Raw genomic sequence first — 24,443 nt, forward strand, 5'->3', positions numbered from 1 at the left:
CTTGTATAAAAAGAAGTTGAGAGTGGTACTGTCTACTCAACTTCTTTATTATTCCTTGGTTAATCAAAGCATGGTGGTCATGAACATTGCTTTCCTGATTCACCATTACTTTTGACTGTTACATTAAGTTCTTACAGATATTTAGAAGAAAGTGGTCAGATACTTTCATCGTAATTTAGGCATGTATCAGTTAGTGTGGCTGATACGGTTTGCCTTCTGTAAATCTTATAACTTCTTTGAGCCTTTCTGTAAAATGGGTCTGGCTGATAATAAGTGACCCCACCTATTTATTATGGCTATTTTCATTATAACATGCTAGTCTGTGAGCACCAGAAGATTGATAGCTATGGTTGATTTATCTCTGTCTCTCTAGTCTGTGACAGCCCAGATGTTGCAAATGCTTATGCCGTTCGGGGCCAGGCAGGTAACAGAGGAGCTATGCAGTCTCACATGGAGACCCCATAGGTTTCACCTTTAGGGTCCGCAGGGAATGTGGCCCAGTGTTAGCAAACCCTCCTGTTTTCCAAGAGAATCCAGAAATCTGCATTTTAAGTGAAATCTCTCTATTCTTAAATATTGCAAATTATTCGGTTTTTAAAAAATTCCTTGTGTAGGCCAAACAAGTCGTGGGCACTAGAAAATTCAACCCAAAGCCAATGCTTTGCTACCTGAGCGTGCTCTTAAAAAGTGTTCATTGAATTAACAGCAGTGAACAATAATTTCATTGAATTATTGAGCTCCTTTATGGTATGGCTGCCATGAATAGAGATTGTTTTGTTACTTCTGAGGAGCATACATCTATCTTCTTACAGTAAGAGCTTTTTTTACGAGACAATTATGGTGTTACTTATACAGAATTATTAAAAGCACAACTGATAACAAGTACCATAATAAATGAGCTTACTATGTGCCATGATGGCTAGGAAGGTATTATTATCCATATTAAAAAGATGCACAAATGGAAGATCAGGAAGTTTAAATAATGACCCAAGCAGATACGTTCTGCCTGATGGCTGAGCTGAGATTATAACCAGGCAGTTCATACTGTACCATTCCTGTGTGTTATCACCTTTTGTCCAGATTAAGAATGAGTTGACACTGCAGCAAAGCAACTAGCCTTATTATTATTTTTTAAAACAGCTTTGGAAATATAATTGACATACCATATGGTTCATTCATTTAAAGTGTAAAATTGAGTTGTTTTAGGTATAGTCAGAGAGTCATGCCAATCATCACCACTGTCAATGTTAGAATATTTTCAGCACCCTAGAAGGGAGCCCTGTACCTGTTAGTAGTCACTCCCCATTTCCCCCCAAACCCTTGAGCCTAGGCATTGACTCATCTACATTCTGTCACTATAGATTTGCCTTTTCTACACATTTCGTATACAAGGAATCCTGCACCACGTGGCCTTTGGTATTGGCTTTTGTCACTCAGCATGGCATTTCAAGGATTGTGCATGTGAGCATGTATCTATCAGTCCTTCGTTTCTCTTGAGTAGTGAATAACATTCCATTGTATGCATATATTACATTGCATTTGTTCACCAATTTATGGCCATTTGGGTTGTTTGTATTTCTTGGCAATTATGGATAGTGCTGCTATGAACATTTGTGTCCATGTATTCCTGTAGACATATGTTTTTATTTCCCTGGGGTAAAACTGGCATTGCTTGGATACATGGTAACTCTATGTTTGACCTTCTGAGGAGCTGTCAGACTGTTTCACAGAGACTGAACCATTTTACGTTCCCACCAGCAATGTATGAGGATTTCAATTTCTCCACTTACTCACCAACACTTGTGTGTATTTTTAAAAATTGTGATTAAATTCACATATCGAAATTTTCCATCTTAGCCATTTTAAAGTTCAGTAGTGTTAAGTACATTCACATTGTGTACAACCATTACTGCCATCCATCTCGGTAACCCTTTTCATCTTATAGAGCTGAAACTGTGTACCCATTAAACAATAACTCTCCAGTATCCTCTGCTCCCAGCCCCTGGCAGCCATTAGTACATTATACCAAAATTTCTTTATGATTTTGACTACTATAAATACCTTTTGTCAGTTGAATCATACAATATTTGTATTTTTGTCACTGGCTTATTTCACTTAGTAGAATGTCCTCAAGGTTCATCAGTGCTGTATCATATGTCAAAATTTCTTTCCTTTTTAAGACTGAATAATATGCCATTGTATGTATATGCCACATTTTCTTTATCCATTCTTCCATTGATGGACATTTGGGTTACTTCCACCTTTTTTTTTTTTTTAAAGATTTTATTTATTTATTTGACAGAGAGAGAGACAGCCAGTGAGAGAGGGAACACAAGCAGGGGGAGTGGGAGAGGAAGAAGCAGGCTCCCAGCAGTGGAGCCTGATGTGGGGCTCGATCCCAGAACACTGGGATCACGCCCTGAGCTGAAGGCAGACGCTTAATGACTGAGCCACCCAGGAGCCCCTACTTCCACCTTTTGGCTATTGTGAATAACGCTGCTGTGAGCATGGGTGTACAGATGACTCTTTGAAATCTTGCTTTCATTTCTTTTGGGTTTGTATAAGTGGAATTGCTGAATAATTTCTAACTTCATCTCACTGTGTTCAGAGAAGATGTTTTGTATGATGGAAGATGTTTTTGTATGATCTTTTTAAGTCTTAAGACTTAATTTGTGGGGGCGCCTGGGTGGCACAGCGGTGGGGCGTCTGCCTTCGGCTCAGGGCGTGATCCCGGCATTATGGGATCGAGCCCCACATCAGGCTCTTCCTCAGTGAGCCTGCTTCTTCCTCTCCCACTCCCCCTGCTTGTGTTCCCTCTCTCGCTGGCTGCCTCTATCTCTGTTGAATAAATAAATAAAATCTTAAAAAAAAAAAAAAAGACTTAATTTGTGACCTTACATTGGTCTATCCTGGAAAATGACCTGTGTGCCCTTGGGAAGAATGTATGTGCTGTTGTTGGAGGAAGTGTTTTGTGTCTGTCAGATCTAGTAGTTTATCATGTTGTTTAAATTCTACATTACTTCTGGTTGTTCTGTGCATTACTGTGAGTGGGGTATTGAAGTCTGTATATCTCCCTTCAGTTCTGTCAGTTTTTCCTTCATATGTTTTTGTGATCTGAAATTACCAATGTTACTTTTTTTTAAGTCTGGTATAGTTAACATACAGTGTTCCATTAATTTAGTTTCAGGTGTACAATATAGTGATTCAACAATTCTGTACATTACTCTGTGCTCATCATGATAAGTGTGCTCTTAATCCCGCTTCACCTACTTCACCCATCCCCTCACCCACCTCCCCTCTGATAACCATCTGTTTGTTCTCTATATTTAAGAGTCTATTTTTTATTGTCTCTTTTTTTCTTTGTTTCTAAATTCCACATGAGTGTAATCAGACGGAATTTGTCTTTCTCTGACTTAACTTCTCTTAGCATTATACTCTCTAGATCCATCTATGTTGTTGCAAAATGGCAAGATTTCATTCTTTTCTATAGCTGAGTAATATTCCATTGTGTATGTATATCACTTTTTATCCATTCATCTATCTATCTATGGACACTTGGGCCACTTCCATAATTTGGCCATTGTAAATTATGCTGCAGTAAACATAGAGGTGCATATGTCTTTTTGAGTTAGTGTTTTCATATTCTTTGGGTAAATATCCAGTAGTGGGATTACTGGATCATTTGGTAATTCTGTTTTTAATTTTTGAGGAAACTCCATACTGTTTTCCACAGTGGCTGCACCAGTTTGCATTCCTGTTAATAGTGCACAAGAGTTCATTTTTCTCCACATCCTTGCCAACAGTTCTATCTTGTGTTTTTGATTTTAGTCATTCTGACAGATGTCATTGTGTTTTTGATGTTCATTTCTCTGATGATGAGTGATGTTGAGCTTCTTTTCATGTGTCTGTTGGCTATCTTTGAAGAAATGCCTGTTCATGTCTTTTGCCCATTTTTTAATTGGATTGCTTGTGGGGTTTTTTTGGTGTTGGGTTGTAGAAGTTCTTTATATATTTTGGATACTAACCCTTAATCAGATTGTCATTTGCAAATATTTCTCTCATTCAGTAGATTGTCTTTCAGTTTTGTTGATAGTTTCCTTTGCTGTGCAGAAGCCTTTTATTTTGATGTAGTCTCAGTTTATTTTTGTTTCCTTCATATATTTTGATGGTCTGTCATTAAGTGTGTAAATGTTTATAATTGTTATTTCTTCTTGCCGTATTGAATGTTTTATTAATATATAATGTCCTTCTTTGTCTCTTGTAAACTTTATATACTTATTTAAAGTCTATTGTATCTGATATTAGTATAGCTAACCCTGTTCTCTTTTTGTTACTATTTCCATGGAATATCTTTTTCCATTCTTTCACTTTTAGGCTTTTTGTGTCTTTGGGTATAAAATGAGTCTCTTGGAGAAAGCATATAGTTGATTATGTGTTTTTATTCATTCTGCCAATCTCAGTCTTTTGGGGGAATTTAACACATTTACATTTAAAGTAATTACTAAAGAGGGACTTAACTTCTGTCATTGAGCTATTTGTTTTCTATATGCCCTATAGGTTTTGTTTTTTTTTTTTTTTTTTTTTTGGTCCTTCACTTCCTGGATTACTGTCTTCTTTTGTTTATAGTTGCTTTTTTTTTTGTAGTGAAATGTTTAAATTCTTTTATCATTTTCTTTTGTGTATTCTATAGGTATTTTCTGTTTTTTAAAAGATTTATTTGAGAGAGAGTGAATGTGTGTGCGACTGGGAGGGGGCAGAGGAAGAGCATCTCAAGCAGACTCCCCACTGAACACGGAGCCTGAGGCAGGGCTCAATCTCACAACCCTGAGATCAAGACCTGAACTGAAACCAAGAGTTGGACAGTCAACTGACTGAGCCACGCAGGTACCTTGCTATAGCTATTTTCTTTGTGGTTACCATGAGGATTACATTTAACGTCCTGAAGTTATAACACTCTAATCTGAATGTTAGATTAACTTAATAACATATAAAATCTCTGCTCCTTTATAGGTCCGTCTCTACCCCTTTTGGTTGTTGATATCACAAAATTACAACATTATACACTGTGAACCCCAAAACATAAACCAGTAATTCTTTTAAATGCATTAGCCTCTTAAATCATATAGACACAAGATTTGTAGTTACAAACCAAAGTTACAGTACTATTAGCTTTTATAATTTCCCATGTATTTACCTTTATAGAGATGTTAATTTCTCCATATGGTTTTGAATTACTGCCTAGTGCCCTTCCATTTCACTTTGCAGGAATTCCTTGAGCATTTCTTGCAGGGTAGGTGTAGTGGTCACAGGCTCCCTCAGTTTGTCTTCATCTGGGAATGTCTTAATTTCTCCCTTATTTCAGAGGGCTGGTTTGCTCAATATGAGATTCTTGGTTGACAGTTTTCTTTTAGCCCACTGATATATTTGTCCCTGTCTTCTGGCCTCCAGAGTTTCTAAGGAGAAATCTGATGATTTTGTTAAGGATCCATTTTATTTGAGGATTTCCTTCTCTCTTGCTGTTTTGTTGTAATATGTCTCAGTGTAAATCTTTGAGTTCATCTTACGGAGTTTGCTGTGTTTCATGAATATTTATATTCATCAAATTTGAGAAATTTTGACCCATTTTTTTCCAAATATTTTCTCTGCTCCTTTTTCTCTCTTACTCCTATAATATGTATGTTGGTCCATTTGATAATGTCCCACAGGTCTCTTAGGTTCTGTTTGCTTCTCCTCTATCTTTTTCCTTTCTGTTCCTCAGACTATAATTTCCATTGTCCTGTCTTCAAGTTTACTATTATTTCTTCTGCTTGCTCATATCTGACTTTAGATCCCTTTCATGAACTTTTCATTTCAGTTATTTTAATTTTCAGCTGCTGAATTTCTTTCTGGTTTCTTTTTAGGTTTTTTTTAAATCCCCTTACTGATATTTCCATTTCGCTCATGTTATTTTCTTTATTTTTTCCACAGCTCCCTTTAGTTCTTTGAGCATCTTTAAGACTATTATTTCAAAGTCTTTGCCTAATAGATCTGCCATTGGTCTTTTTAAGGGACATTTTGTTTTGTTTTGTTTTGTTTTCCTTTGGGCCATGCTTTACTGCTTCTTTGAATGCCTTGGGATTTTTTTTTCTTTTTAATGAACACTGGACATTTGAATGGAATAATGTGGTAACTCTGGAAATCAGATTCTTCCCCTTCCTTAGGGTTTGCTGCTTTTTGGTATTGTTTTTGTGGTTTAGATTTTTATAGGCTAGCTCTGTGCTGAGGACTGGCCTGAGGTGTAAACTTAATGACCTCTCATTTTCTGAGCCTTTCTGTGGGCATGCTTAGTCACTTTCTGATTTTCCCTGTATATACAGTTGTATTAAATGTCCTTGTCTTTAATGTCTGGATCCCTAAAATGAAAAAGACAAAAAATGAAGCTAGGGGAGAAAGGAATACAGGTTCCTTTAAATCTCCTGGAAGTCACTTCAGCTAGAGGGGGAGGGGCTTGCAACAATGTAGGGGAGGTGGAACAATAATGGCTGCCTGCCTCCTTGTCTGCAGCTCTGTGATCAGAAGCAGCAATCAGAGCACAGATCCCTGATATTTAGAGGGATCCCTTTTTGCCCACCCTGGCTCCTATAAACTATGTGCAAGCTGTTGCAGGAACACAGACACAGCTGCCTGCCACATGGCTGGGAGTGGGGTTGGCTAGCTGCTGTGGTGCTAAGAGCTGAAATTGACCAACATTAATGGCAGTTTAACATCCAAGTCTTCCCCTGGAAGCAAGCTTTCAGTGGTATCCAGAATTCCAAAATGGTTATATCAGACAGATTCTACCACTGCAGTTGTTGTCTATGTGGGGAGATGGATTTTTGCCACTTCCTATTCCACCATATTCCCACTTGGTTTTCATTTGCATTTTTCTGATATATAATGATGTTGAACATCTTTTTGTATGGTTATTGTCTATTTGTATAACTTTGGAGGAATAATCTATTTGAGCTCTTTGCCCATTTTTAAAAAAGATTTATTTATTTATTTGAGAGAGAGAGAGTGAGCATGTATGTGTGGGAGAGTGGGGATGGGGCAGAGGGAGAGAATCTTCAAGCAGACTCCCCGCTGAGTGTGGAGTTCAGCTTGGGGTTGGATCTCATAACCAACAAGATCATGACCTGAGCTGAAACCAAGAGTAGGTCACATAACTGACTGAGCCACCCATGCTCCCCTCTTTCCCCATTTTTTAGTTGGGTTATTTGCTGTTTTGTTGTTGAGTTATAAGAGTTTTTTAAAAATATATTCTGGATACTAGACACTTATCAGATATATGATTTGTAAATACTTTCTCCCATAGGTTGTCTTTTCACATGTTTGGTAGTGTCCTTGGCATCAAAGTTTTTCATTTTGATGAAATCCAATTTACCTATTTTGTTCTTGTTTGTGCTTTAAGTGTCATACCTCAAAAACCATTGCCTAATCCTAGGCCATGAGGATTTACTCATATATCCTCATTTTAGAGTTTTACAGCTTTAGCTCTTAAGTTTAGATCCACGCTTCATTTTTACTTAAATTTTACTTAAATTTGTATGAAAAGAAAGATGCAATTGCATTTTTTTGCATGTGGATATGCATTTATCCCAGCACCATTTATTGAAAAGTCCATTCTTTCCCCATTCAGTGTTCTTGGCACCTTTGTTGAAAATGAATTGACCATGAATATGGAAGTTTATTTCTGGACTCTCAGTTCTGTTTCCATTGATCTGTGTGTCTGCCCTTATGCCAGCACTACGTTGCGTTGATTAGTATAGTTTTATAGTAAGTTTTGAAACTGTAAAGTGTAAGTTCACTAACTTTGTTCTTTATCAAGATTGTATTGGATGTTCTGTGTCCCTTGATCTTAATATGACTTTTAGGATCTGCTTGCCAGTTTATGCAAAGTAGTCAACTGAGGGTTTGTTTTTTTTTTTAAAGATTTCATTTATTTATTTGAGAGAGAGACAGAGTGTGAGAGAGAGCACGAGCAGGGTGGGGGCAGAGGGAGAAGCAGACTCCCTGCTGAGCAGGGAGCCTGTTGTGGGGCTTGATCCCTGGACTCCATGATCATGACGGGAGCCGAAGGCAGACACTTAACCAACTGAGCCACCCAGGTGCCCCGAGGTTTTGTTTTTGTTTTTGTTTTTGTTATTGTTTTTTGAGAGAGCCTGTGCATGTGTGCACATGAGTGTGGGGGAGGGGCAGAGGGAAAGGGAAGGAGAGAATCTTAAGCAGACTCCATATCCAGCATGGACCCCGATCTCACTATTCTGAGATCATGACCTGAATGGAAACCAAGAGTCAGGTGCTTAACTGACTGAGCCACCCAGGTGCCCTGTCAACTGAATTTTGATAGGAATTGCATTAAATCTGTAGATTAATTTGAAGAATATTGCTCTTTTAACAATATTAAGTTTCCATTCCATGAATCACTTATTGAAATCTTTAATTTCTTTTAATAATATAGTTTTCAGAGTATAAGTTGTACACTTCTTTTGTTAAATTAATTGCTTTCCTTTTTTTTTTTTAGAGGGGGGTGCTAGCTTGGGGGGGAGGGGCAGAGGGAGAGAGAGAATCTTAAACAGACTCTGCATTGAGCTCAACATGGGGCTTGATCTCACGACCCCAAGATGATGACCTGAGCCGAAATCAAGAGTCGGATGCCCAAATGACTGAGCTATCCAGGTGTCCCTAGAATTGCTTTCTTAATTTCCTTTTTTTTTTTTTTTTTAAAGATTTTATGTATTTAATGGAGAGAGACACAGCAAGAGAGGGAACACAAGCAAGGGGAGTGGGAGAGGGAGAAGCAGACTTCCCACTGAGCAGGGAGCCCAATGCGGGGCTCGATCCCCGGACTCTGGGATCATGACCTGAGCCGAAGGCAGATGCTTAATGGCTGAACCACCCAGGCTCCCCTTAATTTCCTTTTGGATTGTTCATTGCAAATGTATAGGAATGCAGTTGATTTTTAAAAAGTATTTATCTTTTATCTTTTATCTTAACTGATGTTGTTTATTAGTCCAATAATTTTTTAATGTTATCCTTAGGACTTTATACCTATAAGATCTTTTTTTTTTTTTTTTCAAATAGAGATAGTTTTACCTCTTCCTTGCCAATCTGGATGCCTTTTATTCACTTCCTTGCCTAATTGCCCTGGCTAGAACATCCAGTATGGTGTTGAGTAGAAATAAGTAGAAATGGTGACAGCAGGCATATTATCATTCCTGGTCTTGGGGGGAAAACATCCAGTCTCTCACCATTAAGTATGATGGTTAGCTTGTGGGTTTTATGTTGATAGACTTTATCAGGTTGCAGAGTTCCCTTCTACTCATTTGCTGAGTGCTTTTATCATGAAGGGAAGTTTAATTTTTTTAAAGATTTTATTTATTTATTTATTTATTTATTTATTTATTTATTTATTTATTCGTTCATTCATTCATTTATTTGAGAGCATGAGCAGGGGGAGGGGCAGAAGGAGAGGGAGAGAGAGAATCTCAAGTAGACTCTGTGCTGAGCACGGAGCTTGATGTGGGGATCCATCCCATGACCCTGAGATCATGACCTGAGCCGAAATGAAGAGTTGGGCTGGGGTGCCTGGGTGGCTCAGCCGTTAAGTGTCTGCCTTCGGCTCGGGTCATGAACCCAGGGTCCTGGGATCAAGTCCTGCGTCGGGCTCCCTGCTCTGCGGGAAGCCTGCTTCTCCCTCTCCCACTCCCTTTGCTTGTGTTCCCTTTCTCTCTGTCTCTCTCTGTCAAATAAATAAATAAAATCTTAAAGAAAAAAAAAAGAGGAGTCCACTGACTGAGCCACCCAGGTGCCCCAAGTTTAATTCTTCAAATGTTTTTTCTTTTGAGATAATTACGTGATTTTTTTTCCTTTATGGATATGATATTGATATAGTACATTAACTGATTTCTTTTAAACATTTTCTTTATTTGGCAGAGAGAGTACAATTGGGGGGGGGGCAGCAGAGGGAGAGGGAGAAGCAGGCTTACTGTTGAGCAGGGAGCCTGACATGGAGCTCGATCCCAGGACCCTGGGATCACGACCCAAGCCGAAGGCAGACGCTTCACCGACTGAGCCACCCAGGAGGCCCCATTAACTGATTTTTGAATGTTAAGCCAACCTTGAATTTCTAGGAAAAATTCCACTTGGTCATTTTTAAATGTTCCCGGATTTGGTTTGCTGGTATTTTGTTCAGGATTTTTTGCATTTGTATTCATAAGAGATTTTAGTTTATGTTTTTCTACTCTCAGGATGTCTTTTCCTGTTTTTGTTATGAGGGTAATGCTGGCTTCATAGAATGAGTTTGGTAATGTTCTCTCCTTTTCTATTTTTTTTGGGAGGAAGATTTGTAAAGAAATATTTTCCTTACATTTTTTTTTAATTCATAGAAGAAGGTGCCCCCTTCACATTGTCCTTCCCCCAGCGCTCTTTTTCATCTTTCATGGCCCGTGTAGTTGGATCCAAACTGCTCTGTGATGCGTTCTCTGATTACTCTTGCCTGTGAAGCTGGTTTCATTCCTGGACTTCAGTCATTAAGGCCCATGAGCATACTTAACTATGTACTAGGTTGTTCTACTCTCCTGTGTTTCATGCCTGCTCCTTTTGTCTGTCATACTGATTACGAGGTTCTTGAGGGCTGTGACTGTGTTCTCAGCTTCACACATTGTCCTGGAGTACACAGCACCTCACAATAAGTAAAAGTGGAAGATTCTATCCAATTACTTAGATTTAAAGGCTCTGAAAAATAATCTTTTTCAAGATTTCTTAGTATTTATGAGTGTGTGTGTGTGTGAGTGCACTCATACCTGTGTGTGTGTGTGTGTATTATGTATTTGTATACACGTTTTCACATGAGTATGTGCATTATTTCAAACATAGACCTAAGTGTATTTAAAAGAGAATTTGGGAGGCAGCAGTCCTGGGTCCTGATTCTGGCTGTTTGAGATAGCTCCTGGACTCTGAGGTTTGCTGTTAGTCTGTTCTGTCATACATAATATGGAAATTGGTGTGAAGATTAGACTAAAATAAATTATTAATTCAGAACTTTGTGCTAGTTGGCACTCAGTACATAATGACTATTGTAACTAATAGCTTAAGCTCCTTTTAAAGAATGAATCTGATATGAACCATACTTCAATATTTGTATTTAATATTTATCTGATATTAATTATGTTCTAATATTTGAAATACTAGATGATTTGGTTAAAAGTCTTAAATTTTGTTTAATAGCTAATTAGTTGAGATTTTTCCTTAATATTTTGACATGAGTATTCATGTTTCTATTATTATTATTATTATTTAAAGATTTTATTTATTTATTTGATAGAGCACAAGCAGGCAGAGCAGCAGGCAGAAGGAGAGGGAGAAGCAGGCTCCCTGCTGAGCAAGGAGCCCGGCACAGGGCTCCATCCCAGGACCCTGGGTCATGACCTGCGCCAAAGGCAGATGCTTAACCAACTGAGCCATCCAGGTGCCCCGCTTTTTTCTATTTCTTTGGAATGTCTCTAGAAGCTGTTGCTATAACTTTTCCTTGACGTATGTGCTTGAAAAAGTGCCTAAAAGCATGGGCTCCCGATTCAGAGAGCCTGGATTCAATTTCAGGCACTCGCTGGCCATGTTAGTCTCCCCACCTGCTCCTCTAGCTCACAGGAATGAGCACCTGCTTCTTAGGGCCCTTTGAGGATTCAGAGAGATACTCAATGAGAAACACTTAGTACAGGACCTGGTGTTTGGTCAGTACTGAATGTTAAGTAATTGTGTTCTTCATATTTATTGTGTCATCAGCACCTTGTATCATCTAGTTTGAGTGGACAGTTTTGTTGAAATTATTAACCTCCCTGTGGAAAACTCCTTGGGGTTTTGTTTCCCTCAGGAAGAACCCTACACTGGGAAGGAGGGCTGGCTAGTAAGATGCAAAGCTAATTCTAGATAGGCTGAGAGTCGGAGTTGGGGAGGGTCCTTTCCATCACCATGAGTTTAAAGATGAGATTAGCAAGGCCGCGATGCTATGACTTTATGGTTACATCTTTATCCTGCCTTAGCTGTATCTCCTGATTTTTTTTTAAACCTTCCTGTCTGGTAAATTCGTGCGTTTCTAATAGGGTTAAATAGTTAGCTGTGCAGATTTGATCAGCATTAGAAAACTCACTGTGTCGTTCTACTTCATTAATCAGGCCTGTTAAGCAGAGCCTAGTCCATTAGATCAAGCCCGGTGAAACCCAGAGGCCTGCTGCGGTGACCATCCTGACCTTGTTCCCTGTGGCAGCGTTGGTACGTGCAGAGGGCGAGCGGCACGCAGCACACGCCATTATTTTTATTGACACATTTGGGATCGGAGTATGTGACACTTGTGAAGAAAGACATCTACTCACATATATTCCTTATTTATGATAACTTGCAGAAAAACGTAGCTAAGATGGCTACATACACACATGACTTCCAAGTTGTAAGGGTAAAGCTTTTTTTTCAAGTTATGATTTCTAGTATTCTCTCAGGTACTCTGACTGAGTCTAAATGTTTTCATCTCGTTTTCTTTCGTTTGCACGTGGAGGTCGTTTGAGCAGAGGGCTAAATGTTTCAGGTATAAAATGACATAAACTGAACATAGATTTGTCACATATAATGAATATAAATTTCCTTCAGGATAGACCTAATTCTTTGTTATTTCCCTGTGGAAAACTGCCATCAAACCAAACCAAGATGAATGGTAGAACTAGAAACACTTGACCAGGTTGTCATCACTCCTTAAACTTAGTACGCAAAAAACCATAATGTTCAGAAGTTGAAACTCTTTCTGTGTGGAAAGTTGTCAAAAACCTCCAAGGCGAGGCTTTTGTTATTTTATAATGTTCTCCACTGGCTAATAACAGCGGCTTTACCTGTGAGCACGCCTGGACTGAGAGAGGAAGTGAGGTGATTGCATTCCTCTCTACACTGGGGTTACAATTTTGGAGAGTTCATTCTAATCCTGATTTTGCTCTGTGTGATTTTTTTTTTTTTTTAAATCATGTAAGCTTTCTATGAAGCAAGCATTATTCCTCCCAGTGTACAAATGAGACTAAAGCTCAGTGAGATAAGATAACTTGCTAAAAGTCACCCAGAAAAGCTAATTTTCTTTTTTGAGGGGGAGAGAGAGAGAGAGAGAGCACGACAGTGAGCGGGGGGAGGGGCTGAAAGAAAAGAAAGCTAATTTTCTTTTTTGAGGGGGAGAGAGAAAACTTAAGCAGGCTCCATGCCCAGTGCGGAGCCTGATGTCGGCTCAATCTCATGACCCTGAGATCATGACCTGAGCTGAAATCAAGAGTCAGGTGCTTAATTGACTGAGCCACCCAGGCGCCCCTGGACAAGCTAATGTTTTTACAGGGTTGTTGTGAAAAGTAACGTAGAATTGAGTGCAAAATGGAGAGAGGCTAGAGCTCTGTGGATTTCTTTATTTGTGGTATGTGTTGATTGCCATGTTTGGATGACGGATTTTGAGTAACTGGTATCAGTGCTTACTGAGAATGACTTATTTTGAGAAATCAATATTAAACTCATCTGAATGTTGAAATTCATACAGTATTCTCTGGGAAGAATTTTTGGTTCTACCTGAACCCAAGTGGTCAGATTGCTTATGTCTTGAAACCAAAACCACTCAGCTCCCGGACCCTGTGCCTGTTGAGTGGATCAGGAGTGAGCTCAGCAATCATCAGTCAGAACCTCTTAGTTGTAAGCAAGTGTCTTCACATATATGGGAAAGTGTGGCAAAAAGCATACACGTAAGGCCAACCAAATTGCACAGATTATCACTTTCTTGTCATTGCCAGTTTTGTCCTAGAGTGTATATTTAACTTGTTGAGTTTTTTCTCTCTGGTGTGTAATTGTCGTTATATATTAACTTAATGCCAGGCAACAGCACGAACTTACAAATCACACTGGTGGGTTTTTGTATTCTGGGTAGGGCAAAGTTCAAAGCTCTGATAATTTCTTGGTCTGAGCTCTCTTACGGAGTAACTGGGCCTAAAATAAAATCATACCTACTGCGGCGTGACCTGTTTAGTGGCCTTTCGAAGACTTGGAAAGGTAGAATGGGTCCAGTCTGTTGTTTTTAAATGAAGTAGTTCTTTCTTTAGTTATCTTAATAAAGATCAGAGTTAAAGGAAAATCCATTGTTTGGCTATTGTTTGAGTTTAAGGTCAAGTGGTGGCGTCCACAGAAAGTGGTCAGCGCTTTACTATTATAGGATTTGAGAATGTGTTAGTTAGTTGTTGCCTTAGGAAATAGCTAATGCCTTTCAGGGCAGGCCCTGGGAATCAGTGTTTTGAAAAGTGCATTCATATGGCATTATGTTTTGCTTCTCCAGGGGACCTACTCTATAATTGTATTTATTACCAGCGTGGGCATTTACCCCCTTTATGTAACTTAATATAAGTCTTTCCTAATAACAGACCAGTGTACCTCACTGTGACATGTGTTTGTGGCACTGAGTGGATGCTAGTTTGTGTTACAAAAAACTGTACAATAAATGCTTTTGTTTGTAATAGTTCCCAACACATGTGATAGGCACTCAGTAATATTCTATTGCTTTATCAAAGATTTTTTTTCCACATGGGTTTTTTTTTTTTGGCAACGTTCTGCCATGAGCATGATTTTTCGGGGCCTATAATGTAGATTTTCCTGATTCAAGGCTATAATTTCTTCTGAAGCTACCTGGAGATCCATTTAGTAGGACATAAACCAATGTAGAGAATTAGGGACTGAGATTTAAAAGGGCCAAATTAAGTTACGACTTTCTTGTTACCTCTGGAAATAATTGCTCCTTTAATTTAAAATCCATTAGCAGCTTTCTATAATTTTTGGCTTCATGATTATTGGCAGTTCTGTATATCTAGTCTTTTAATATGGCCTCACTTCAGAAACCTTAAGCAGATCCTTGGTTATAACATAATAGGCATGGTATTTAAAAGATCGTGTGATGAATTTTATTGAAGGTATCTAATAACCTAGATTTATCAAACTTTGCCAGAGAAATAGAACCAATTATATGTATGTATGTATGTGTGTATATATGTAGAGAGAGAGAGAGAGGGAGGGAGAGAGAAAATGAATGAATGAATGATTGTTTTAAGGATTTAGTTCATACAGTTGTGATGGCTGGTGGGTCCAAAATCTGTAGGGCAACTCAGCAGGCTGGGAATTCCAGCAGGAGCTCATGCTGCAGTCTTGAATCAGAATGCAATCTTGAGGCCAAATTCCGTCCTTTGCCAGGACCTCAGTCTTTTAAGGCCATCTACTGATTGGATGAGGCCCACCAGCATTATGGAGGAAAATCTGCTTTATTCAAAGTCTACTGATTGAACTGTTAATCACATCTAAAAAATACCTCACAGCAACGTCTAGACTAGTGTTTGATCAAAAAACTGGGCACCATGACCCAGCCATGTTGACACATACAATTAACTGTCGCCACCACTACGTGGGGAAATGTTCATGTTACAGTTTACCTGTGGGCGTGGAGAAGTCATCTTCCTTTACCTACCTGCTTCCATGGTGTAGAATTAACTGCAAGATAAGTGTGGATAGTTAGAAAGTTGGAGAGTAGCCACAGGAAAATTAGATGCCACACCAGTAATTAGAAATTAGTAGTGTGATTAAGGATAGAAATTCAGGGTATGACAAGGATATGCCGAGCCCCATGTCATATGGTTGCAGGGGCTGAATATAGTCTTTAAACAGAAACAGGTGTAGGAGAGGGAACAGCGACAAGAACTCAGCAAAACCAATGACAGACTACCCCAAAGTCCCAGACATGAACACAAATAGGACTTTAGCGGGGCACTCTGATACAAGATTACAGCAGAAATGGTGTTGGGTTGTCATCAAGTTCTAAATCATGCCACTGTGCCAAGCCCAATAGCTAGAGAGAGGTCATCTTCCAGAATTTCTCAGCCTTAAATTTCAGAAAGCAAAATGAAAGTACAGTCATGTAGCAGGCACATGAATTTTCTGCATGGAAAATCCAAGTTTTGGAGAGAAGTCCTCCACAAAGCAGCTTGATTGACATGGGTACCAGAACCATTGGGAAGAAAAAAAAATCAATCAGATTGAGAGAAAAAGAAAACAATATACCAGGATCTAGGATAGAAAATAGGAGTGCATTTCACTTTTGTATACCCTCAGGAAATTCTAATTGGCAAATTTATCAAGAAAGTGATTTCATTTCTGCAGAGTCACACTTAATATGCTGTTGAGTTGAAAGAGTCTTAGTATGGGTCGGATGTGTAGGTGTGGGTTTACGCAAATGAAGCAGAATCAACAAGGAGCCTTTTATGAATCCCTTTCCTTTAGGAGACTCTTCCAGCAAACACTGAGTTCTGTGTTATGACACTTGGGCAGGAAACTCCTCTTTCCAAAGCAGTGGTACCTGTACTGTCAGTGGTCATGCACCTCCAGGCTTTCAGAGCCCATTAATTCCTTTCCTGGCCACAGAAAGGGGAAAGTAATAGGCAAAACCAGGCCTCTTTTTCTATTGCAGAATCATTCCTACCTCAGTTGTGCATGAGTCATTCCTAGGCTTGGGTGAAGTTGTTACAGCTCTCAACTGACAGGGGACTGCTTTTCTGAGCAGCCCTCACTAGCTCTGGCTCTGGCTTCCAGCTGGCTTTGTGATTGCATAGACCTTGCCCTGGATCTCTCCACCCTCCTCTTCCAGAAGTTTGGCAGGAGCATAGGAGACACCTGCTCCTCTTCTTCACTCTGTGTTTATTTCTAAAGCCCTTGCACTTGATGTAGTTCAAGTAATGAAAGTACTTTCTCAAACAGTGATTTCATAATTTTCAAGTCCATGGCCTTTTCGTGGTACCTCTTGATTTCTCTGCAACCCTGACCCTTATGAATCTCTGCCTCCTTCTTGAAGCTCTGCTTGGTGCCTGTGCCGCCTGCTCTCCTCATTCTGCTACTTTCCTGTAGGTCTCTGTGCCAGCTCTCCCTCCTCCTTGTACTGACTGGATTTCCAGTACCCTCTTCCTTCTTGACTCCAGCCATTACCATGGCCCTCCCTCTGACCTCATCCCCACTTACTCCATGTGTCTTGTTAACACTTGTGTTTTTGAGTCAAGACCCAAAGTTCTGGCATTAGTATGTGTTTAATGTGGTAAACACTTGGGTGTGAGTGACAGCACAGCGATCGTTCTGTCCTAGGACCGAGTCGCCTAGCAATGGCATACGTACTACATACAGGCTCCGTACTACATACAGAGCCGGTCTGAGTTTGTCTCCCAGGGTGTGACTGTGTGATTGGGGTTAGGGTGGTGGCGAAGCAAAGGGAAGATTTGGTTGTAGGGGGAGGTGTTGTGTGAGGCAAATCTTCAAGATCTCATAGGATTTTGAGAGGCTAACATGGCGAAGAAGGCCTTCTGCACGGGTAGGACGGTGTCAACAGGCAAGGGAACAGAAGACACTTGCAGAGACCAGCAGGGAGTCCAGGGTGACGGAGGCCAAGAGCATCTTTGTATGGGAATAGCATGAGATGAAATAAGTTTTTATTCTTCCTGCTGCTCTCAAAATGCCACGCACTGTGCCTTGCACCTCATAGGAGCTCCTTAAAGTTTTTTAAAAGAGTTGAAAGTAAGAGTGGATACAAATGATGAGTGCCCTGAAAGCTAGACTGAGGAGATTACATTTTAATCCAGGGAGCCATTGAAAGTTGTTGAGCAGGATGTTGAGTGTGACTGGGCATGTGCTTTAGGAAACTTCATCTGGCATTTGGGCATGGAATGCACTGGAGAGTAGAAAAATGGAAAACTGATCACAGATCTTGGTGAGAGTTAAGAAAGCTCTGAGATGGGAGACCCACAGAAGAAGTGGACATGAGGGAATGAATCCAAAGATGTGGGGAGTGGGGATTGGAAAAGGGAGATGGAGAAGTGCAGGATTCTCAAGCCTGTGGATGTGGGCACCTGGGAAAAAGGAGGTTTTGTTGGCACTGGGGGCTGCTGAGAAGAGCACTTGAACTTGGTTGCATCTGAGCACGAGAGGTGAATCCTGGTGAAGAGGTTACCTGAGTGTTAGAGCAGGAGCAGTTCCAAGAGTGTGGGGAGGCAGCTGCTGGAAGAAAAACCTAGCTGTTTACCCGTGCAGAAGTTGTGCTGGGTGATGAAGAAGGTCAAGGAGGTCTCCTCCCTCATAGGGTTTCTGGGTCAGATACCGTCGGATAAGCAATCAGAGAATTGTAATACATTGAGACGAGTCTAGAAGCGAGGAAGTACCGAGGGTTATAGAAGCAGGAGAAGCAGAAATTCGAGAATAGTTTGTAGAGGAGACTTACACTGTCAGTCAAGTTCCAGGCCCATCTTCCCATCTTTGCATCCATGTTTCAGCAGAGTCCTTGATGATACCTCATTAATCTTTGCTACCTTCCAGTTACACGAGCTCCAATGACATCACCACACACACTGAGGGTCCTTGCAGGACAGGGATTCTAAGATGGTGACACTGTAGCTGTACATGGTGGGGTTTGAGATGCAAATGGTATCAGATGAGTGCCAACCCAGGAAATGATTTAAACGTGCTGACAGGTGCCCTGAACTTAGCATCATTTAAAACATGGTTTTTTACAAGAAGAAAAAAAAGTCCATGCAGCTAAGATCACCTTGGGACTTCCCTTTCTCTGATGGCCTGTAAGAGCAGGGCAGGAACTGGAAAGGAGAGTTTCCAGACTCTGCAGGACGAGGTACACGTTGTTGGAATATTGGAGCACCACTGGCAGAAACCAGCCAATGAAATATGATGGATGTAGATAGGGAGGTGGACCAGGGGCTCTAGATACTTGCTGTAGTTGGTTCCTATGGACTTTCGAGTCATTTGTGGACCATGGAAATGGATTACTAACCTTCATCCAACCTCTACTTCTCAAGTGATCTTTTTAAGGATGATTATTTTATTTTTTAAGATTTTATTTCTTTAGAGAGAACAAGTGGTGGGGAGGGGCAGAGGGAGAGACAGAGAGAGAGAGAGAGAGAGAGAGAGAGATAGAGAGAGGAGAGAGAAGCAGACTCCCTGCTGAGCAGGGAGCCCAATGCAGGGCTTGATCCCAGGACTGGGAGATGATGGCCTGAGCTGAAGGCAGAGGCTGAACCGACTGTGCCACCCAGGCGTTCCAAAGGATGATTATTTTACATCTCAACTTATAACAGTGTTAGAACTATGGTCCTAGCAAACACATAGTCAACATTTCACCACCAACTGATTTGGTCAACTCTATTAGGTTGGAAGGACAAGGATTTCCTCTTCTAACAGTGCTGTTTATTCTTTGGCTGAATCACTTGTACGCTATCTGCTTAAAGGTATGTGGCCTCTTGCCTTCACCTGCAGGACATAGATCAGAGATTTCATTTGTACCTATGCAAGGAGGTCACAATGGTTTTCTTATCTGAAGAACAGTTGCAAAATGTTTGTTTATTGGAACAGGACGTAAAAACAATACATCCTGTAAGAGTGAATTATGTCTAAATTCATAGGAAGTGGACAATACAGCTATTTATTTATTTATTTATTTATTTATTTATTTATTTATTAAGATTTTTATTTATTTGAGAGAGAGAGTGAGTGAGAGAGAGAGAGCACATGAGCAGGGGCAGAAAGAGAGGAAAAAGCAGACTCCCCTGCTGAGCAGGAAGCCTGATGCAGGGCTCGATCCCAGGACCCTGGGATCATGACCTGAGCCAAAGGCAGATGTTTAACCGACTGAGCCCCCAGGTGCCCCACAGTACAGCTTTTTGAAACAGTTTTCCCATTTCTCCCCCTCTTAGCCTTTGCCACTCACTAGTCTGCTAGTCTCCATGGATTGGCCTATTCTTGACATTTCATATAAATGGAATCATGTAACATGTGTCCTGTGTTGTGACTGGCTTGTTTCACTTAGGTTAAAATTTTCAGGGCATGTCCATGTGTAGCAGGCATTAGTACTTCCTTTATATGGTCAAATAATATTCAGATCTGTGGGTATGTCCTATTTGGTTGCTCCCTGCATCAGTTGGTAGATATGTGGTTTATTTCCACATTTTAACCATTAGGTCTGATGTTGCTGTAAACATTCATGTGTACGTTTTTGTGTGTGCATATATTTTCAGGTCTCTTGGGAATATACCTCGGTGTGGAATTGCTTGCCGGGTTATATGATAACTCTATAGTTAATATTTTTTGAAGCTGCCAAACTGTTTTCTAAAGTAGCTGCATCAGGGTGCCTGGGTGGTTCAGTTGGTTATGCGTCTGCCTTTGGCTCAGGTCATGATCCTAGGACCCTGGGATTGAGTCCTGCATCGGGCTCCCTGCTGAGTAGGGGAGTCTGCTTCTCCCTCTCCCTCTGCCCCTCCTCCCATCTCGTGCTCTCTTTCTCTCTCTCTCTCTCAAAAATAAATAAATATCTTTAAGGTAGCTGCACCATTTACATCCTCACCAGCCACGTATGGGGGTTCTGATTTCTTCACATCCTTGTCAACACTTGTTGTCTGAACAGTACAGTATTACAGCAAACTCCTAATCATTCAGGCACTGATTATAAGGTGGGTTTTCTAGATTTTGGTTTCTCTGTGTCCCAAGTAACTGATTTGGCAGTTTCACTCTAATAATACCCAGTTTCACTTTCCTGGGGATGGGCAGGTGAAGGGAACATCGAAGAAGTTTCGCTGGTTAATGTAGGTACATATTAACCCCTGTTAACAAGTTGGCTGGAAAGATTTAAGGGGGAAAAGGCTGAATGTATCAACTTCAGTAAGGTTTTGTATTAGTGACAAATGCTCCCTGTAGGACTGGGGATATATTCTTGGGTACTATGCTAATTTGTAAAGTTGGGGTTTTCCTTTATGAAAATAGTGAAAACTAAGTATGTTCTGTATTATCTGGATGATTGCCATATAGGGAAAACTGAAACTTAATTTTAGTACTTTTGTGTTTGATTTTGTTTGGTGCCAAGAAATTCAACAGAAGTGACAGCACTTAATGCAGAGTTTTCAAAACATCTCCGGGGGCCCGGGGTAAATTCTGAGAGTTTCCTATATTACTCAGATGTGGCGAGGAGTGGTCACAGTCAGTACTTCTCTGGTGTTTTCAAAGAAGCCCTTGTAATGACACTGAGAATGAAGGCATACTCCCAAAGGGTTGAAGGCTTCACACTAAGAAGCCTGTGGCAAGTGAACATTATTTTGAAGTGTTCCACTACAATTTTTACCTTTACATGATTTTCTGTTTCATAATATTTACATAATCGATAACTAATATTTATTAAAATATAAAATAAAATCTTAAATTACATAACATCAAATGAAAATAGCTGCCCCTTTCCCCAGCACACTAAAAAAAGTCCAATTTATGTAGAACAGGTGTTTTAATGTCCTTTTCATATCATCCATTTAATAAGTGTTGATTGGTCCTTGTACTAGGGCTATAAAAAATATTAAAGATGTTACCCATTCACTTTAAGATCCTTCAAGGTACTTGAGGAAACAGCACCAAGATGTGATACAAGAAATCAAGTGCAAGTCAGCATAAAATGAAAAAGGCAAAATAAAATGAAAAAGAGGCAAGGATGCTGTGGAAGATTTTTGGGCAGGGTGTTTGAATATGTGTGAATACATTTTTGAAGATGACAGTTTACAGCTGGAAGAACCTGAGTTCATGTCCCAGTGCTTGAACTTGCCTTATGTCAAGTGACTTACCCTTTCTAAGCATTACTCTGTTTCCCCCAAGGGATATCATGCATGGTTAAGTTCTTATTGGAAATTTCTAGAACCAGATCAGTTTTGAGAGGCAATGGAGTGTGGTAGAGAAGAGGTCAGAATCTCTTATTCCATCAGGGTTCATCACCTCAGGCCTTCTACTGTGTGGCTTTGGACTTCTCAGTAAGTCCCTAGGACTCACCGTCTTCATATGTGAAACGAAGGTAACTGGAATTCCAGGTAGAGCAGAGACAAGAGTAATGAGACGGTTCCAGATCTTTTTACATGTCTGGGCATTTGATGTAGAATCTGGAGAATGAGTAGAGCAAAGAGAACATGACTAAGAACCATGGAAGCTAAGTAGGCCTATGTAATGTATTGTAATACAATATCTATACTAATGACCTATAGAAAAAGAAGAGAGGTAGAAAAGATAGAAAGCACTCACATGATAGAGAAATAGAGAAGAGATGAGACTTTTGAGAATAATTACTGTGGGTTATGGTGTTCTTAGAAAGTCAAGTAAAGATTGCACTTCATTTTAGAAATAATTCTGGTTTCTTCTTTGCCTGTTTGTTCATACACATAAACAGTCCATTACAATGTCTGCTACTTAATTTTCATTAAATATCATTACTTTCTGAAGAATTGGCAGGTTAGTAGGGAGTAGTATATTTCAAGAGACAATAATAGGCATGCTTTCTAAATTAGACTAGAATGTTGGATTGAGCAGAAGAAGGAGTTGAGTGTGAAATGAGCAACCAGCTACCAGGCGTGGGTGAGTAGTGATCAGATATATTGGAAAAGTAGGACTAAGTTATTTGGAAATCTTAACTTTGTGATAAAACTTTCTTTGTTTTAATTTTTGTTAATTTTTCAGTCTTTAGAAAAGACTCCTGTTTCAAGGAAGACAAGTCTTTCATTCTACCCTCTGAAACCCCTATAACAGCTACATTAACTAACATTCATATGATAAAGTAGTTAAATGGATGATAATAGTGACAAAAATTGTGACATAGACAAAATAGAAATGATAAAGATGGAAAGATGGAAAGAGTAAATGCAAAATGATGATTAAATATGATTAAGTATATCAAACAGTTTTCAAGAGGAGCAGAGATTTATATAGTCTGCCAGGAAAGGCCTGATGTAATGTTTGCTGAGTTAGAGACAAAGCTAGTTAAAGTCCTACAGGGCAATAACGTTGCAGTATGTTCTCTGCAAGGCAGAAATTATTTGCATCGATGCTGGACAAAAATAATCTACAAATTAACCTGTAACTTACCTAATCAGTGGTAAACAGCAAGTCAGAGTAAGATCTGTTCTCCTAGAGAATGGAATTATCTTGGGTGGGCCTGTTAGACCTGCTCTGGTGGGATGCTAAAAGGTGGCCATCCTTTACCTTATTTTCATTTTTAGGTAATTTTTAAAAATGTGTGTAAGGATTAGAAAGGGCCATTAATACCACCCAAATTACTAGGATGTGTGGGACTGTCCATTGAGTTCTCTATGTCTCTCAATGTGCCTGGGGTCTTCTGGAGGCAGATTTTTGTCCTGGGCTCAAATCCTGCAATAACTTGTTTGGTTTCTTTTTCTTTTTGAAGATTTTATTTATTTATTTGAGAGAGAGTGAGTGAGCATGAGTGGGGGAAGGGGCAGAGGGAAAGGGAGAGAGAATCTTAAGCAGACTCCCCACTGAGATCATGAAATCATGAGACCCTGAGATCATGACCTGAGCCAAAACCAAGAGTCAGACGCTCAACCAACTGAGCCACCCAGGTGCCCCTATATGTTTGGTTCTTTAAAGCAGAACCATTGCTCTTCCAACAACTAACCTTCCCATTTTTCCTCTCTTGTTTTCTCATTTTGTTTCTAAACTGACTGTACTAAAATATCAGGTCCTTACAGCCTCTCACCCACCCCCCAACTCCCATATAGACTCATGGAAAGTCACGTTGTAATAAAGCAGCAAGCCTATTACAGATACAAATTGCTTTGCTGTATGTTCCAGAAACAAGAAAAAAGTCTAGAGGTCTCTTAACACTTTGCCACTAAATCCTTTAGACTGTGGTAACAAAACCCACAGGATTCTCTCACTGAGCTATTAAGTTTGGCTTGGGATTACTGTAGGGGTACCACTCTTTCTCATTCTTGTGGCAGTCTACATCAGTTTCCTAAATAACTGTTGTTTGGAACTTAAAACTGGACATAGGCTTATTCAGGTAAATAGGTAGGTTTGTCTCTTCTCTTTGTCCTTGTTTTAACAAAGCCCAGATACTGTGTGAGCCTGTCTCACCTGTGATCTTTAGGACCTGGAAACTAGCTCAGCAAAGTTAGAAGAGTCCCAGCAAAGGCAGGTTCCCAGGTGAGAACCAGAGGCCATCCAGGATGGGTGGTGTCCCTTTCTACAGGATTTGTCTGCTGTTTATGTAAGCATTGGATTTTTAGGATATGTATCAAAAAACTGTAAAGGTGGAAGAAACCACAGAGGTCATGAATACAGCCCCCACACCATTTGTGCTCTGTGGCCCCAGCTACAGAGCCCGCCTTTGGTGGAAAGCATGAACCCCTCTAGATGGCATGTTTGTTTCCTTGATTGTTCATGACTTCTCTATCCCGGAATGAAAGCAGCCTCATTCTGTGCACTGATTCTACCCGAGTGCACATCCAAATAAATCTCTATTCCCTCTTCCATAGGAAAATCACTGTGATATCTTCCCTAATAGTTGTCTT

At 40.0% G+C, this 24,443-nt stretch overlaps 1 protein-coding gene across 4 annotated transcripts in view; it reads left to right on the forward strand.

Moving 5' to 3' along the window:
• SPATA13 (spermatogenesis associated 13) overlaps positions 1-24,443 on the forward strand; it is a 332,158-nt gene that overhangs the window by 205,010 nt on the left and 102,705 nt on the right. Inside the window, exon 2 of one of the 4 annotated variants that reach the window (XM_087865232.1) lies at positions 4,691-4,884. The exons of 2 other annotated variants lie outside the window; for them this stretch is intronic. The gene's annotated coding sequence lies outside the window, so the exon portion shown is untranslated. Of the gene's footprint in view, positions 1-4,690; positions 4,885-8,567; positions 11,489-24,443 lie in introns of those variants that run through there. One more of the 4 variants, XM_087865233.1, reaches the window with a different exon arrangement.

Source organism: Ursus americanus, chromosome 10 (assembly GCF_024610735.1).
Source record: "Ursus americanus isolate L20-20 chromosome 10, mUrsAme1.1.p, whole genome shotgun sequence".
NCBI lineage: Eukaryota > Metazoa > Chordata > Mammalia > Carnivora > Ursidae > Ursus > Ursus americanus.